Source organism: Coregonus lavaretus (assembly GCF_964263955.1).
Source record: "Coregonus lavaretus genome assembly, chromosome: 3".
NCBI lineage: Eukaryota > Metazoa > Chordata > Actinopteri > Salmoniformes > Salmonidae > Coregonus > Coregonus lavaretus.
In genome coordinates this window covers 23038724-23054458 of record NC_139990.1, presented here as the reverse complement: position 1 = coordinate 23054458, position 15735 = coordinate 23038724, and the positions used below count along the sequence as shown (strand labels likewise).

At 41.1% G+C, this 15735-nt stretch overlaps 1 pseudogene across 1 annotated transcript in view; it reads left to right on the top strand.

Annotated features, from left to right (window-relative positions):
- Positions 1-14936, top strand: part of LOC311125781 (mothers against decapentaplegic homolog 4-like) — a 28879-nt pseudogene extending 13943 nt beyond the window's left edge. The window contains exons 2-11 of the transcript in view: positions 5833-6007; positions 7033-7056; positions 7749-7982; positions 8339-8566; positions 8896-9000; positions 9136-9189; positions 10524-10707; positions 11033-11201; positions 11338-11476; positions 14687-14936. The product of the transcript in view is annotated as a mothers against decapentaplegic homolog 4-like (transcript). The remainder of the gene's footprint in view (positions 1-5832; positions 6008-7032; positions 7057-7748; positions 7983-8338; positions 8567-8895; positions 9001-9135; positions 9190-10523; positions 10708-11032; positions 11202-11337; positions 11477-14686) is intronic.
- The last annotated feature ends 799 nt before the right edge of the window (positions 14937-15735 follow it).

Here is a 15735-nt window from a genome sequence, read left to right as displayed (position 1 = left end):
GAGCTGGGACCAAAGTAACAAAGCCTACCATCAGTAACACACTACGCCGCCAGGGACTCAAATCCTGCAGTGCCAGACGTGTCCCCCTGCTTAAGCCAGTACATGTCCAGGCCCATCTGAAGTTTGCTAGAGTGCATTTGGATGATCCATAAGAGGATTCGGAGAATGTCATATGGTCAGATGAAACCAAAATATAACTTATTGGTAAAAACTCAACTCGTCGTGTTTGGAGGACAAAGAATGCTGAGTTGCATCCAAATAACACCATATCTACTGTGAAGCATGGGGGTGGGAAAATCATGCTTTGGGGCTGTTTTTCTGCAAAGGGACCAGGACGACTGATCCGTGTAAAGGAAAGAATGAATCGGGCCATGTATCGTGAGATTTTGAGTGAAAACCTCCTTCCATCAGCAAGGGCATTGAAGATGAAACGTGGCTGGGTCTTTCAGCATGACAATGATCCCAAACACACCGCCCGGGCAACGAAGGAGTGGCTTCGTAAGAAGCATTTCAAGGTCCTGGAGTGGCCTAGCCAGTCTCCAGATCTCAACCCCATAGAAAATCTTTGGAGGTAGTTGAAAGTCTGTGTTGCCCAGCGACAGCCCCAAAACATCACTGCTCTAGAGGAGATATGCATGGAGGAATGGGCCAAAATACCAGCAACAGTGTGTGAAAACCTTGTGAAGACTTACAGAAAACGTTTGACCTGTGTCATTGCCAACAAAGGGTATATAACAAAGTATTGAGAAACTTTTGTTGTTGACCAAATACTTATTTTCCACCATAATCTGCAAATAAATTCATAAAAAATCCTACAATTTGATTTTCTGGAATAAAAATTCTCATTTTGTCTGTCATAGTTGACGTGTACCTATGATGAAAATTACAGGCCTCTCTCATCTTTTTAAGTGGGAGAACTTGCACAATTGGTGGCTGACTAAATACTTTTTTCCCCCACTGTACCTGCTGCTTTTCTCTGCGCAAATGTTTTATCAGTGTCTAATATTTATTTTTGGGTGATTCTTTTTTGTCTGCTGATAGTTGCTTCAGGGTTATTGAGTCAAAGAAGGCTGTAGGATTAGTCCAACTGTTGTTTAATTCTGATTCATACAGAGTTTAATAGAAGCTTTAAAATATATATATTAATAGCGTTATTGTTTCTAATGAAAGCATTTTTATCCTTATCTTTTAAAATGATAACTGATTTGGCGTGTATTCGTTTTGTGGGGGCTGCGAGGTGTTTACCAGGTTTATTTGCCATTAAATAGTATGTTTTATTTGAGTTTAACCTGTAGTTGTTGGCTCTCTTCAAAAGTAAAAGATCATAGTCCTACTTAAATTCAGAAATTGTATTTTTGTCTTTACCGTGTAAAGATTTTTTATGGTCTTTTTTTAAGATAGTAATGTATTTTTATTAAATTTTGATTTCTAACAAAGATTTAACTGTTGCCGAGTATGAGATTATCATTCCCCTAATGTACGCCTTAAAAGCATTCAAAATTATGTCGGGTCAGCTTTTCTCTGGCCTCTATGTCTCCATTTATGTTGATAAAGGTCTTTATTTTTTCGTTTACGTATTTAATACATTTCTGGTCTTGAAGATGTGCTCTGTTCAGTCTCTATATTCTGTCACTAAGTGTATTTTCTTTTTTATTGCTATGTCTGTCTAACTTGCCGAATGTGTGATTTAGATCACCTGCTAAAATTATAGTTCCTGTCTGGATTTGATCTAATATAGCTTGAATTCTATCTACAACACCAGATTATGTATTACATTTTACATTTACATTTTAGTCATTTAGCAGACGCTCTTAACCAGAGCGACTTACAGGAGCAATTAGGGTTAAGTGCCTTGCTCAAGGGCACATTAACATCATTTAGCAGACGCTCTTAGCCAGAGCGACTCACAAATTGGTGCGTTCACCCTATAGCCAGTGGGATAACCACTTTACAATTTGGGGGGGGGGGGGGGTTAGAAGGAATACTTTAGCCTATCCCAGGTATTCCTTAAAGAGGTGGGGTTTCAAATGTCTCCGGAAGGTGGTGAGTGACTCCGCTGTCCTGGCGTCGTGAGGGTATTATTTTTGTATATTTTTGCTTTAGGATATTTATGTAATATTTTCATGACATTTAATATTTCAGCTGGAAAGTTGAAGGCTTCCAAAGCCTTTTTGGCATCAACAGCCATTATTGATAAATCTACATCTTGTTTTTTAGCGTATTGTATTATACTGAAACATGTTCTTATATTTGTTTGTGTCTTTTTTTAATAAACCCTGTATGATTAATATGTATCAAGTCTGATAAGACTTTTGCCATTCTGTTGCTTACAAGTTTTGTTATTATTTTATTGTCACAATTTATTAAATGTATGGGTCTGTAATCTGCAGAAGGCTCTCCAGATTTTCCTGGTTTTAATATAACTGAAATAACTGTTTGATACATGGAACTCGGAGGCACTGAATTGAGTGACTTGTGTTGTCATTTGACTAAATAGGGGCACTACTTTGTCCCAGAATGTCAAATAAAATTATATGGAAAAGTTGTCCATACAGTGGGGAAAAAAGTATTTAGTCAGCCACCAATTGTGAAAGTTCTCCAACTTAAAAAGATGAGAGAGGCCTGTAATTTTCATCATAGGTACACGTCAACTATGACAGACAAATTGAGAAAAAAAATTCCAGAAAATCACATTGTAGGATTTTTAATGAATTTATTTGGAAATTATGGTGGAAAATAAGTATTTGGTCACCTACAAACAAGCAAGATTTCTGGCTCTCACAGACCAGTAACTTCTTCTTTAAGAGGCTCCTCTGTCCTCAACTCGTTACCTCTTTTAATGGCACCTGTTTGAACTTGTTATCAGTATAAAAGACACCTGTCCACAACCTCAACCAGTCACACTCCAAACTCCACTATGGCCAAGACCAAAGAGCTGTCAAAGGACACCAAAAACAAAATTGTAGACCTGCACCAGGCTGGGAAGACTGAATCTGCAATAGGTAAGCAGCTTGGTTTGAAGAAATCAACTGTGGGAGCAATTATTAGGAAATGGAAGACATACAAGACCACTGATAATCTCCCTCGATTTGGGGCTCCACGCAAGATCTCCCCCCGTGGGGTCAAAATGATCACAAGAACGGTGAGCAAAAATCCCAGAACCACATGGGGGGACCTAGTGAATGACCTGCAGAGAGCTGGGACCAAAGTAACAAAGCCTACCATCAGTAACACACTACGCCGCCAGGGACTCAAATCCTGCAGTACCAGACGTGTCCCCCTGCTTAAGCCAGTACATGTCCAGGCCCATCTGAAGTTTGCTAGAGTGCATTTGGATGATCCATAAGAGGATTCGGAGAATGTCATATGGTCAGATGAAACCAAAATATAACTTATTGGTAAAAACTCAACTCGTCGTGTTTGGAGGACAAAGAATGCTGAGTTGCATCCAAAGAACACCATATCTACTGTGAAGCATGGGGGTGGGAAAATCATGCTTTGGGGCTGTTTTTCTGCAAAGGGACCAGGACGACTGATCCGTGTAAAGGAAAGAATGAATCGGGCCATGTATCGTGAGATTTTGAGTGAAAACCTCCTTCCATCAGCAAGGGCATTGAAGATGAAACGTGGCTGGGTCTTTCAGCATGACAATGATCCCAAACACACCGCCCGGGCAACGAAGGAGTGGCTTCGTAAGAAGCATTTCAAGGTCCTGGAGTGGCCTAGCCAGTCTCCAGATCTCAACCCCATAGAAAATCTTTGGAGGTAGTTGAAAGTCTGTGTTGCCCAGCGACAGCCCCAAAACATCACTGCTCTAGAGGAGATATGCATGGAGGAATGGGCCAAAATACCAGCAACAGTGTGTGAAAACCTTGTGAAGACTTACAGAAAACGTTTGACCTGTGTCATTGCCAACAAAGGGTATATAACAAAGTATTGAGAAACTTTTGTTATTGACCAAATACTTATTTTCCACCATAATCTGCAAATAAATTCATAAAAAATCCTACAATGTGATTTTCTGGAATAAAAATTCTCATTTTGTCTGTCATAGTTGACATGTACCTATGATGAAAATTACAGGCCTCTCTCATCTTTTTAAGTGGGAGAACTTGCACAATTGGTGGCTGACTAAATACTTTTTCCCCCCACTGTACCTGCTGCTTTTCTCTGCGCAAATGTTTTAACAGTGTCTAATATTTATTTTTGGGTGATTCTTTTTTGTCTGCTGATAGTTGCTTCAGGGTTATTGAGTCAAAGAAGGCTGTAGGATTAGTCCAACTGTTGTTTAATTCTGATTCATACAGAGTTTAATAGAAGCTTTAAAATATATATATTAATAGCGTTATTGTTTCTAATGAAAGCATTTTTATCCTTATCTTTTAAAATGATAACTGATTTGGCGTGTATTCGTTTTGTGGGGGCTGCGAGGTGTTTACCAGGTTTATTTGCCATTAAATAGTATGTTTTATTTGAGTTTAACCTGTAGTTGTTGGCTCTCTTCAAAAGTAAAAGATCATATTCCTACTTAAGTTCAGAAATTGTATTTTTTTCTTTACCGTGTAAAGATTTTTTATGGTCTTTTTTTTAAGATAGTAATGTATTTTTATTAAATTTTGATTTCTAACAAAGATTTAACTGTTGCCGAGTATGAGATTATCATTCCCCTAATGTACGCCTTAAAAGCATTCAAAATTATGTCGGGTCAGCTTTTCTCTGGCCTCTATGTCTCCATTTATGTTGATAAAGGTCTTTATTTTTTCGTTTACGTATTTAATACATTTCGGGTCTTGAATATGTGCTCTGTTCAGTCTCTATATTCTGTCACTAAGTGTATTTTCTTTTTTATTGCTATGTCTGTCTAACTTGCCGAATGTGTGATTTAGATCACCTGCTAAAATTATAGTTCCTGTCTGGATTTGATCTAATATAGCTTGAATTCTATCTACAACACCAGATTTGCCCCGGAGGGGATATACAATTCAAAATTAGAAAGTGGCCTTCTTGATCCGTGTGCTGAGGTATAATGGAAAAGGGTGTGTTCTTATTTATCAGGATGCCTACACTTTTCAAAAAGTTAAATAAATAAATGACTATAGTAAGTGCTTATTAAGTGCCAAATAAAGTAACAGGGTTGACCGTAACAGGGTTGAAGTTTTCATCTTAAGTCAGTCAGATCAGCTTGTTATGTTTAACAGGGAGGGGCAATTGAACGCAAGCTTCACAAAGAAATTGAATTTTTTAAAGCCCCCATACAGTCTATTTATTTTCATTTTTAAATCATCACTGTATGTCTAATAAATCACTGTGTGTGTTTATTTCATGAAAATAACTCAAAATATATTAAACATTTATTTCCCTGAGCCTCCTTTTGCAATTGAAATGCTCAGTCTGATCGTGTGGGCATGTTGATGCACATTTTTATATATTTATGTACACAACCATGATTGGCGGATAGGATTCTCTAGACTCTAAAGTCTACCCAATTTACCCCTTCAAAGTAGGAGGACACATATGCAAATAAAAGATGATTGGTCATTGGTCAGAATAATCAGATCAGATTGCTGTTTCATGATGTGGGCCAAAAACTCCATTCCACCTGAACAGGCTGAAATTCCAGGCCTAAATAACATTTGGAGTGTTATTTCAAACTCATGGTGTGGAAATATCATTTAAAATAAAAGAGGAAAATCACGTTTTTGACTGCACAGTCTCTTTAAAACATTTCTAGCCCAGTTAAGAGATTTAACTTATACCCATATACTAGTTTTGATTGAATAGGGCCATGTATCTCTAACTCTCTCTCTCTCTCCGCCCTCCCCCTCACTCCAGGTTGCAGGGAGGAAAGGCTTCCCCCATGTGATCTACGCTCGACTATGGCGCTGGCCAGACCTACACAAAAATGAGCTAAAGCACGTCAAGTTCTGCCAGTACGCCTTCGACCTCAAATATGACAATGTGTGTGTCAACCCCTACCACTACGAGAGAGTGGTTTCGCCCGGCATTGGTAGGTCTGTTCAACAGCTTAAAGGGATAGTTCACCCTATATTGCTTAATGCCTAATGGTGCAGGTGTTTCTGATATGTTCTGGAAATGCTGTGTTTTCTGCCATAACATTACAAATATTACAGTAACAGATTTTCATGCAAATATTCGAAAATCTGCTTAAACAATATGCGCATGTTCCCCACCAGAGATGTGTTTCCATCAAATTGACTTTTTGCGGATAAAAAGCTGTGCATGATGAAGTTAAATGGGTTTCCATCGCATTTTCAATTCTACTGATGGTTTAGTAAAAAAATAACAGATGTGCCCACTCTGGTCAAACCAACAACTTGCAGATACAGTGCGGGTAGGCTACCTACCTGATGAGGTTATTATGGATAAGAGCAACAGGTGTGGCTGAAATTGCCGAATCCACTAATTTGAAGGAGTGTCCACATACTTTTGGCCATATAGTGTATCAATATTTTGCATAAAAGCGTTTCCACCTCCATTTCTCACATAATTCATTTTACCGACACAAAAAGATCCCACCTTGTATAGCGTATTTTTTTTATGTCGACATATGGAAAGTTTACCGACATTTGCTGTTTTCATCAGGCCTGTCGTGAATTTTTGTACTTTACTCGCATAAAAAGGTTGGTTTATGTGAATGATATTTTGACTTCACCACAATTTGAATTAATTACAATCATTGCAGTGAAATTGCAGACATTTACCCCCCCCCCCCCCATTTTCTCTCTCGTGTTCTCTTTTTCTTTCTTTCTTTCTTTTTCTTTCTTTCTTTCTTTCTTTCTTTCTTTCTTTCTTTCTTTCTTTCTTTCTTTCTTTCTTTCTTTCTTTCTTTCTTTCTTTCTTTCTTTCTTTCTTTCTTTCTTTCTTTCTTTCTTTCTTTCTTTCTTTCTTTCTTTCTTTCTTTCTTTCTTTCTTTCTTTCTTTCTTTCTTTCTTTCTTTCTTTCTTTCTTTCTTTCTTTCTTTCTTTCTTTCTTTCTTTCTTTGCCCCTCCTTTCTTTTGTTCTCTTTCAAAGTAGGTCTCAGTCTCCAAAATACAGGTGAGTGCACTATCACAGTACTAACCAACTTACTGCAGGCTTGTTAATTATAACAGTATTATTTTGTCTTCATCTACTTTGTTGATGGTGTCAGATTTCCAAACATTCCTCTTTCCCTTCAGTCCTATACCCTTATCATACTACAGAGCCTAGCCACATCAAGCCAAGCTGCACTGTGCTGGTCTGGTTAAGCACCCACCATAGTTGCTGGAACTGTGCTGGAAAGGACAATGTGAAAAGAAAATATCCAAGCCAGCAACTTACGGTTCGGCTTGGCACAATAGTGTGAAAAAAGTACTATTGTGGTATGCCCATGTCTCACTGGCCTGGATGCCAGACTGTTTCTGCATTAATCAATTCTTTATAGTTGCCTTGCAAAAATGTACTTGTATTCATTACAAAGCATTTAATGTTTATAATTGCATAAATGCATTTACAATGCATTACACACAGGTGGTTAATATTATACTTATATACTTATGCTAAAATCTTTATTATTTTCTACTGAGCCATTTATTTTATGTTTGTATTCTAATATTGTATTATTTCTTATTGTTGTTGCATTGTCGAGAAGGAACCTGCAAGTAAGCGTTTCGTTGGACGGTGTATACCATGTGTATCCCGTACGACTAATAAAACTTGAAACTAATGACAATGTTATACCATGTTGTTGGTAGCCCTCTCTCCTCTAGGCCCCCTTGGGAGGCTGATCAAGGAGGAGTACATTCATGACTGTATCCAGATGGATATGCCACCATGCATGTCCCCGTCGGACCACCCCCACCCTCACCCCCACCCAGGGGCGCTCAAGCTACAGCCTCCAGACCACTACGGCCAGCCCCTCCCGCCTCTGCATCTCCCGCCGGAACCGCAGCGCGCCCCTCCTCCGATCACCCTCTACCCCAACATGCCCCTCTCGCCCACAGGTAAGACCGAGTGAGTTTTACGCACATCCAACTTAGTAATGGGAGCTGGACAAAAATAAGTTCCAATACATAGAGAAAAATGGAATGTCCGCTCCTGTTTTGCTGCTCCCTAAGGTGATCTTTTAATAAAGCTTAGGTGATTGTTTGGCAGATAGGTGTTACCAAAGATGTCCACAAGTGTTCTATTTCAGTTTCTATGGGTGTCACTGCGTCATCCTGTTATGTGACGTTTGTTTATCCATTGCTGCCTACCTATTGATATTGACAACAACCTGGTAGCTCTTCATGTGTGTGTGTGTGTGTGTGTGTGTGTGTGTGTGTGTGTGTGTGTGTGTCTCTCTCTCTCTCCTCTCTAGTGTCCGGCTCTATGCTGCCTCTCCAGGGAGGTCACAGTGAGGGGCTCCTACAGATCGCCTCTCCTCAGGGTCAGGTCATGACCCCTATGACCCACACGCCGCCCCCCTCCACCCCAACACACGGGCTGCCACACGGGCCACCACAGAACCCCCAGCCGCCCCAGCCCCCGCCTGGTCAGAATGGATACAACAGCTCCAAACACACACAGAAACAGGCTGCGTTCCACAGTTAGTACTGCCATACGGTTCACACACGCATACACGCATACACGCACACACACACACACACACACACACACACACACACACACACACACACACACACACACACACACACACACACACACACACACACACACACACACACACACACACACACACACACACTCAGGGAGCCATACACAATTCATTTCAACGGCATGATGAATCCTCATACTGTATTTGAAAAGTGGAAAAGAAAATCTAAATATTTGTACAAATGCAAAATGGTAGTTTGCCAGATTGATGGCTTAAGCTTGTGCCTGTTGTTAATTTGTATTTATTGTTTTGCAATTCAGCAACTTGGACAGGCAGTAGCACAGCATCCTACACTCCTGTAGGACCCCAACAACAGAATGGGTGTGGCCACCAACAGCCTCCTCTCCACCATCCAACACACTTCTGTAAGTTAGGCAGTTACAGTAAGTCACAGTATGCCCAAAGTGTGTCTGTATGTCTTCTGAGGTGCTTTTTTCCCCGATATTGTTAGGAATAGTGTATGTTTGGTAACCTGTGTCGTTTCCTTGTTCACCTTTTAGGGTCTCTGCATCATGGCTCGGCCTCCTTTCCTCCCCCTGTGTCCAATCATCCAGGTAAGACAACACATATACACAGTATACAGTGGGGAAAAAAAGTATTTAGTCAGCCACCAATTGTGCAAGTTCTCTCACTTAAAAAGATGAGAGAGGCCTGTAATTTTCATCATAGGTACACGTCAACTATGACAGACAAAATGAGATTTTTTTTCTCCAGAAAATCCCATTGTAGGATTTTTTATGAATTTATTTGCAAATTATGGTGGAAAATAAGTATTTGGTCAATAACAAAAGTTTCTCAATTCTTTGTTATATACCCTTTGTTGGCAATCATACAGGTCAAACGTTTTCTGTAAGTCTTCACAAGGTTTTCACACATTGTTGCTGGTATTTTGACCCATTCCTCTATGCAGATCTCCTCTAGAGCAGTGATGTTTTGGGGCTGTCGCTGGGCAACACGGACTTTCAACTCCCTCCAAAGATTTTCTATGGGGTTGAGATCTGGAGACTGGCTAGGCCACTCCAGGACCTTGAAATGCTTCTTATGAAGCCACTCCTTCGTTGCCCGGGCGGTGTGTTTGGGATCATTGTCATGCTGAAAGACCCAGCCACGTTTTATCTTCAATGCCCTTGCTGACGGAATGAGGTTTTCACTCAAAATCTCACGATACATGGCCCCATTCATTCTTTCCTTTACACGGATCAGTCGTCCTGTTCCCTTTGCAGAAAAACAGCCCCAAAGCATGATGTTTCCACCCCCATGCTTCACAGTAGGTATGGTGTTCTTTGGATGCAACTCAGCATTCTTTGTCCTCCAAACACGACGAGTTGAGTTTTTACCAAAAAGTTCTATTTTGGTTTCATCTGACCAGATTCAGTCTTCCCAGCCTTGTGCAGGTCTACAATTTTGTTTCTGGTGTCCTTTGACAGCTCTTTGGTCTTGGCCATAGTGGAGTTTGGAGTGTGACTGTTTGAGGTTGTGGACAGGTGTCTTTTATACTGATAACAAGTTCAAACAGGTGCCATTAATACAGGTAACGAGTGGAGGACAGAGGAGCCTCTTAAAGAAGAAGTTACAGGTCTGTGAGAGCCAGAAATCTTGCTTGTTTGTAGGTGACCAAATACTTATTTTCCACCATAATTTGCAAATAAATTCATTACAAATCCTACAATGTGATTTTCTGGATTTATTTTTCTCAATTTGTCTGTCATAGTTGACGTGTACCTATGATGAAAATTACAGGCCTCTCTCATCTTTTTAAGTTGGAGAACTTGCACAATTGGTGGCTGACTAAATACTTTTTTCCCCCACTGTATATAGATGTATAGATGCAAACGCATGCATGCACGCACACACACACTCTGCTGACCACATTATTGTCTGTGTGCAGGGCCAGAGTTCTGGTGCTCCATCTCCTACTTTGAGATGGATGTCCAGGTGGGGGAGATGTTCAAGGTGCCAGCTAGCTGCCCGGTGGTGACGGTGGACGGCTAGGTGGACCCCTCAGGGGGTGACCGCTTCTGTTTGGGCCAGCTCAGCAACGTCCACCGCACTGACACCAGCGAGAGAGCCAGGTCTGTGCTCCTCTAGTGCTATCTCTATATCAATAAGCATGCTAGTTCTTACCTTGCCGCAAATGTCTATTTTGTATGCCTTTATATGTGTCTGTTGTTTTGGCTCAGAAATGTTGATTGGTATATCTATGCCTTTGTGCAAACTATGTTTATGTGTATATCTCTCATTCATAATCATGCCATGCCTTGTCTCTATCTGTTTGTACCTGTGGCAGAAGACGCACTGTAGCAAAATGCAACTTATTTTGTTGACTGAAATATAACACTTTAATACAACTTATGTTCACTTGTACTCAGCATCTTCATCTCTCCCTCTCTCTCACAGGTTGCACATAGGTAAAGGAGTGCAGCTGGAGTGTCGTGGCGAGGGAGACGTGTGGATGCGCTGTATGAGCGACCACGCCGTGTTCGTGCAGAGCTACTACCTGGACAGAGAGGCAGGCAGAGCGCCAGGCGACGCAGTACACAAGATCTACCCCGGCGCCTACATCAAGGTGAGAAACACAATTACCGCTGTCTGTTCTCTTTGCAGTTGTTTGTCCTCTTGATGACCTCTCCTTATAGGAGTTTGACTGGACACTGATGTCTCTCTGTAGGTGTTCTGACATCAGACTGTTCTCTCCCCTGTAGGTGTTTGACCTGAGACAGTGTCACAGGCAAATGCAGCAGCAGGCAGCTACAGCGCAGGCAGCAGCAGCAGCTCAGGCTGCCGCCGTGGCAGGCAACATCCCTGGGCCAGGCAGCGTTGGAGGCATTGCCCCTGCAGTCAGTAAGTACAATGTACAGTATATGAGATATGCACAGCCTTAGTGTGTTTTATTTTCATATTTTGTTCAATTTGGCTATTGTGAATTTGTGAATTTATAGCCTCTGTTGAAGTGGTATTCTTTTGAATGAGAATGGGTCCAAGTATTGACCCCTGTGGGACACCATATTTCTCTTTTAATCTATACCTCATAGGAATGGGCACGGTTATTCAAATATTTGAATATCTGAATGGACCTTAGTATTCGATTACTTGAAAGAGGATTCATTTAAAATAAAATAAAAATATATAGCCCTATTTTAACAATGAGGCTTTTTCTCAATTAAATAAAATGATCTAATAACAACAACTAATAACAACAAGATAACTAGTGTAAGACATGCTGTGTCCATAGAAGTATATAGGTTATATATTGTGAGCTTTTGTGAAAGAGCACAGTTAGAAAGAAATGGCATATAGAAGCATACCAGATGGACATCATGAAAATGATCGGAGGAAGTTCAGGAGTAAAAACAAACAAAATATAATTAGTGACTGTGTCCATAAAATGTATATAGTATGTATAAGCATGAAGTAGAGGCCTAAGCATTGTTGTTCACTAGTTTAATCCAATTAGGGAGGGGATGGTGGGGTTGGAAAGTAATAAAGGGATATAAAGTGGGGGAAAAAAGTATTTAGTCAGCCACCAATTGTGCAAGTTCTCCCACTTAAAAAGATGTGTATCAAGTCTGATAAGACTTTTGCCATTCTGTTGCTTACGAGTTTTGTTATTATTTTATTGTCACAATTTATTAAATGTATGGGTCTGTAATCTGCAGAAGGCTCTCCAGATTTTCCTGGTTTTAATATAACTGAAATAACTGTTTGATACATGGAACTCGGAGGCACTGAATTGAGTGACATGTGTTGTCATTTGACTAAATAGGGGCACTACTTTGTCCCAGAATGTCAAATAAAATTATATGGAAAAGCTGTCCATACAGTGGGGAAAAAAAGTATTTAGTCAGCCACCAATTGTGCAAGTTCTCCAACTTAAAAAGATGAGAGAGGCACATCCAGAAAATCACATTGTAGGATTTTTTATGAATTTATTTGGAAATTATGGTGGAAAATAAGTATTTGGTCACCTACAAACAAACAAGATTTCTGGCTCTCACAGACATGTAACTTCTTCTTTAAGAGGCTCCTCTGTCCTCCACTCGTTTCCTGTATTAATGGCACCTGTTTGAACTTGTTATCAGTATAAAAGACACCTGTCCACAACCTCAAACAGTCACACTCCAAACTCCACTATGGCCAAGACCAAAGAGCTGTCAAAGGACACCAGAAACAAAATTGTAGACCTGCACCAGGCTGAGAAGACTGAATATGCAATAGGTAAGCAGCTTGGTTTGGAGAAATCAACTGTGGGAGCAATTATTAGGAAATGGAAGACATACAAGACCACTGATAATCTCCCTTGATCTGGGGCTCCACGCAAGATCTCCCCCCATGGGGTCAAAATGATCACAAGAACGGTGAGCAAAAATCCCAGAACCACACGGGGGGACCTAGTGAATGACTTGCAGAGAGCTGGGACCAAAGTAACAAAGCCTACCATCAGTAACAAACTACGCCGCCAGGGACTCAAATCCTGCAGTGCCAGACGTGTCCCCCTGCTTAAGCCAGTACATGTCCAGGCCCGTCTGAAGTTTGCTAGAGTGCATTTGGATGATCCAGAAGAGGATTGGGAGAATGTCATATGGTCAGATGAAACCAAAATATAACTTTTTGGTAAAAACTCAACTCGTCGTGTTTGGAGGACAAAGAATGCTGAGTTGCATCCAAAGAACACCATACCTACTGTGAAGCATGGGGGTGGAAACATCATGCTTTGGGGCTGTTTTTCTGCAAAGGGACAAGGACGACTGATCCGTGTAAAGGAAAGAATGAATGGGGCCATGTATCGTGAGATTTTGAGTGAAAACCTCCTTCCATCAGCAAGGGCATTGAAGATGAAACGTGGCTGGGTCTTTCAGCATAACAATGATCCCAAACACACCGCCCTGGCAACGAAGGAGTGGCTTCGTAAGAAGCATTTCAAGGTCCTGGAGTGGCCTAGCCAGTCTCCAGATCTCAACCCCAAAGAAAATCTTTGGAGGGAGTTGAAAGTCTGTGTTGCCCAGCGACAGCCCCAAAACATCACTGCTCTAGAGGAGATCTGCATGGAGGAATGGGCCAAAATACCAGCAACAGTGTGTGAAAACCAAAACAACAAACTTAACCGTGATGGTCCAAAGGCTAACACACAAGCCTAAACATGAACATAACAAAATCCCACAACGCAGGCAGGAACACTGGCTGCCTAAGTATGATCCCCAATCAGAGACAACGAGCGACAGCTGCCTCTGATTGGGAACCACACCCGGCCAAACATAGAAATACAAACCTAGAATATATTCACACCCTGACCAAACTAGCTAGAGTTCTATAGGCCAGGGCATGACAGCTAAACACAAAGATATACCATTACATTTTATATTCTAAATGTAATAAAACAACAAACTTTTGAATGTAGTTTTTATGACGTGCACCCCATAAGAAGTAATACCTCATAGCCTACACAGGTTATACACGTGTAGCTTGTTCTTGTTGTCAGGGACTTCATGTGTAGCAAGTGAAGTGGGAGATTTGTAATCAATGCAAAATGGAATTACAATTACGGAATTAAGTTGTCTAAATGAGAAGTAGAAGGCTACAATGATCAACCAACAGGTAGGCTGTTGTTTAATATGAATGGAGTTGTTGTAGACAATGACAGGGAGAGCAGCAAAAAAAAACTAAATTAGCCTTGCTACTGTAGCTAGTTAGCATTTTTACATTGATTTGATGCAGTCAAGATAGGCACTACCAGATGGTATGATAGCTCACCTATAAAGCGACAAGTTTGTCTTAACTAGCGCGAGTCGGTTTGGCTACTTTTTTCTCTCCCTCCATGCCACACACATAGACTGTCACACACACCGGCCCCTGCTCCTCTTCCGCTGCTTCCCCATCCTTCCCCAAACAAGCAGTGCGCAGCGCACCGGCTCTCTCCCGAGTCGCACGAGCAATTCCCCAACAAGTTAAACATGTATTTTGACTATCTGGATATCCGAAAAAATATGATATTATTCGGATTGTGAAATCATTTAAAATGCCTATCCCTAATACCTCAATTCCTCTTTCTTCCAGGTCTTTCTGCAGCAGCGGGGATAGGTGTGGATGACCTCCGGAGGCTGTGTATCCTGCGGCTGAGCTTTGTGAAGGGCTGGGGGCCCGACTACCCCCGGCAGAGCATCAAACATACCCCCTGTTGGGTGGAGGTACACCTGCACCGGGCTCTGCAGCTGCTGGACGAGGTACTACACACCATGCCCTTGGCCGACCCAGGACCCGCTAACTGAGTGAAAGGAAAGAGGAACAGTTAAAAATCCATACTGGGTTAAAAACTTACAATCACACATACACACACACTGATTCCCCCTCTTGACGATACATATAGACCGATACAGATGGACACATGCACATACAACCACATACATGTTTTCTTTCTATTTAACGCAATGTAGAGCCACTCAAAGCCCCACAAAGGCTAACCTCAATCTCTCCGTCACACACAGACACACACTCAAGCAGCCAAAAATCACTGCACTCTCCATAACCACTTGTACTGTCTCCCACACGCCCATGCAACCACTAACCAAACCTGTGGGCATGCAGACATAAAACTACTGATGTCTTTAGCATACTTTCCAAGTTTTGTGAACATTCATTCTTTTTTCACAACTCCCACATGCTAAACACAAACACTACAAAGCAGCCTTGACCCCTGAATTACCTTTCATTGAGGTTCTTTATTATAGTATAATCAGGTAACTTTAGTGAATATGTATACTGAGTAATTTATGTTTATTCTTCTTCTGTTCTCTACAGAAATAGATATGCACTGTAGAAATCTAGGGATGTGTTTCAGAGATCCAGTGTCCTGACATGATACAAGCACTTTGGTACTCCTCAAATGCACACACAATCCACACTTGCTTATGTCCTGCTTACACACACACACACACACACATACACACATGTCAGAAATCCAGAGATCACCCAAACCCAGGAGGACTAAAGAACTTGACCCAAATAACTTATGAACAATATGACCTGGTCACACACAAATCTCACACAAAAAAATCTGATGTGGATTCCGAGGTTTACCTAGAAGATGTACAGAGTTTTTGGCAAAT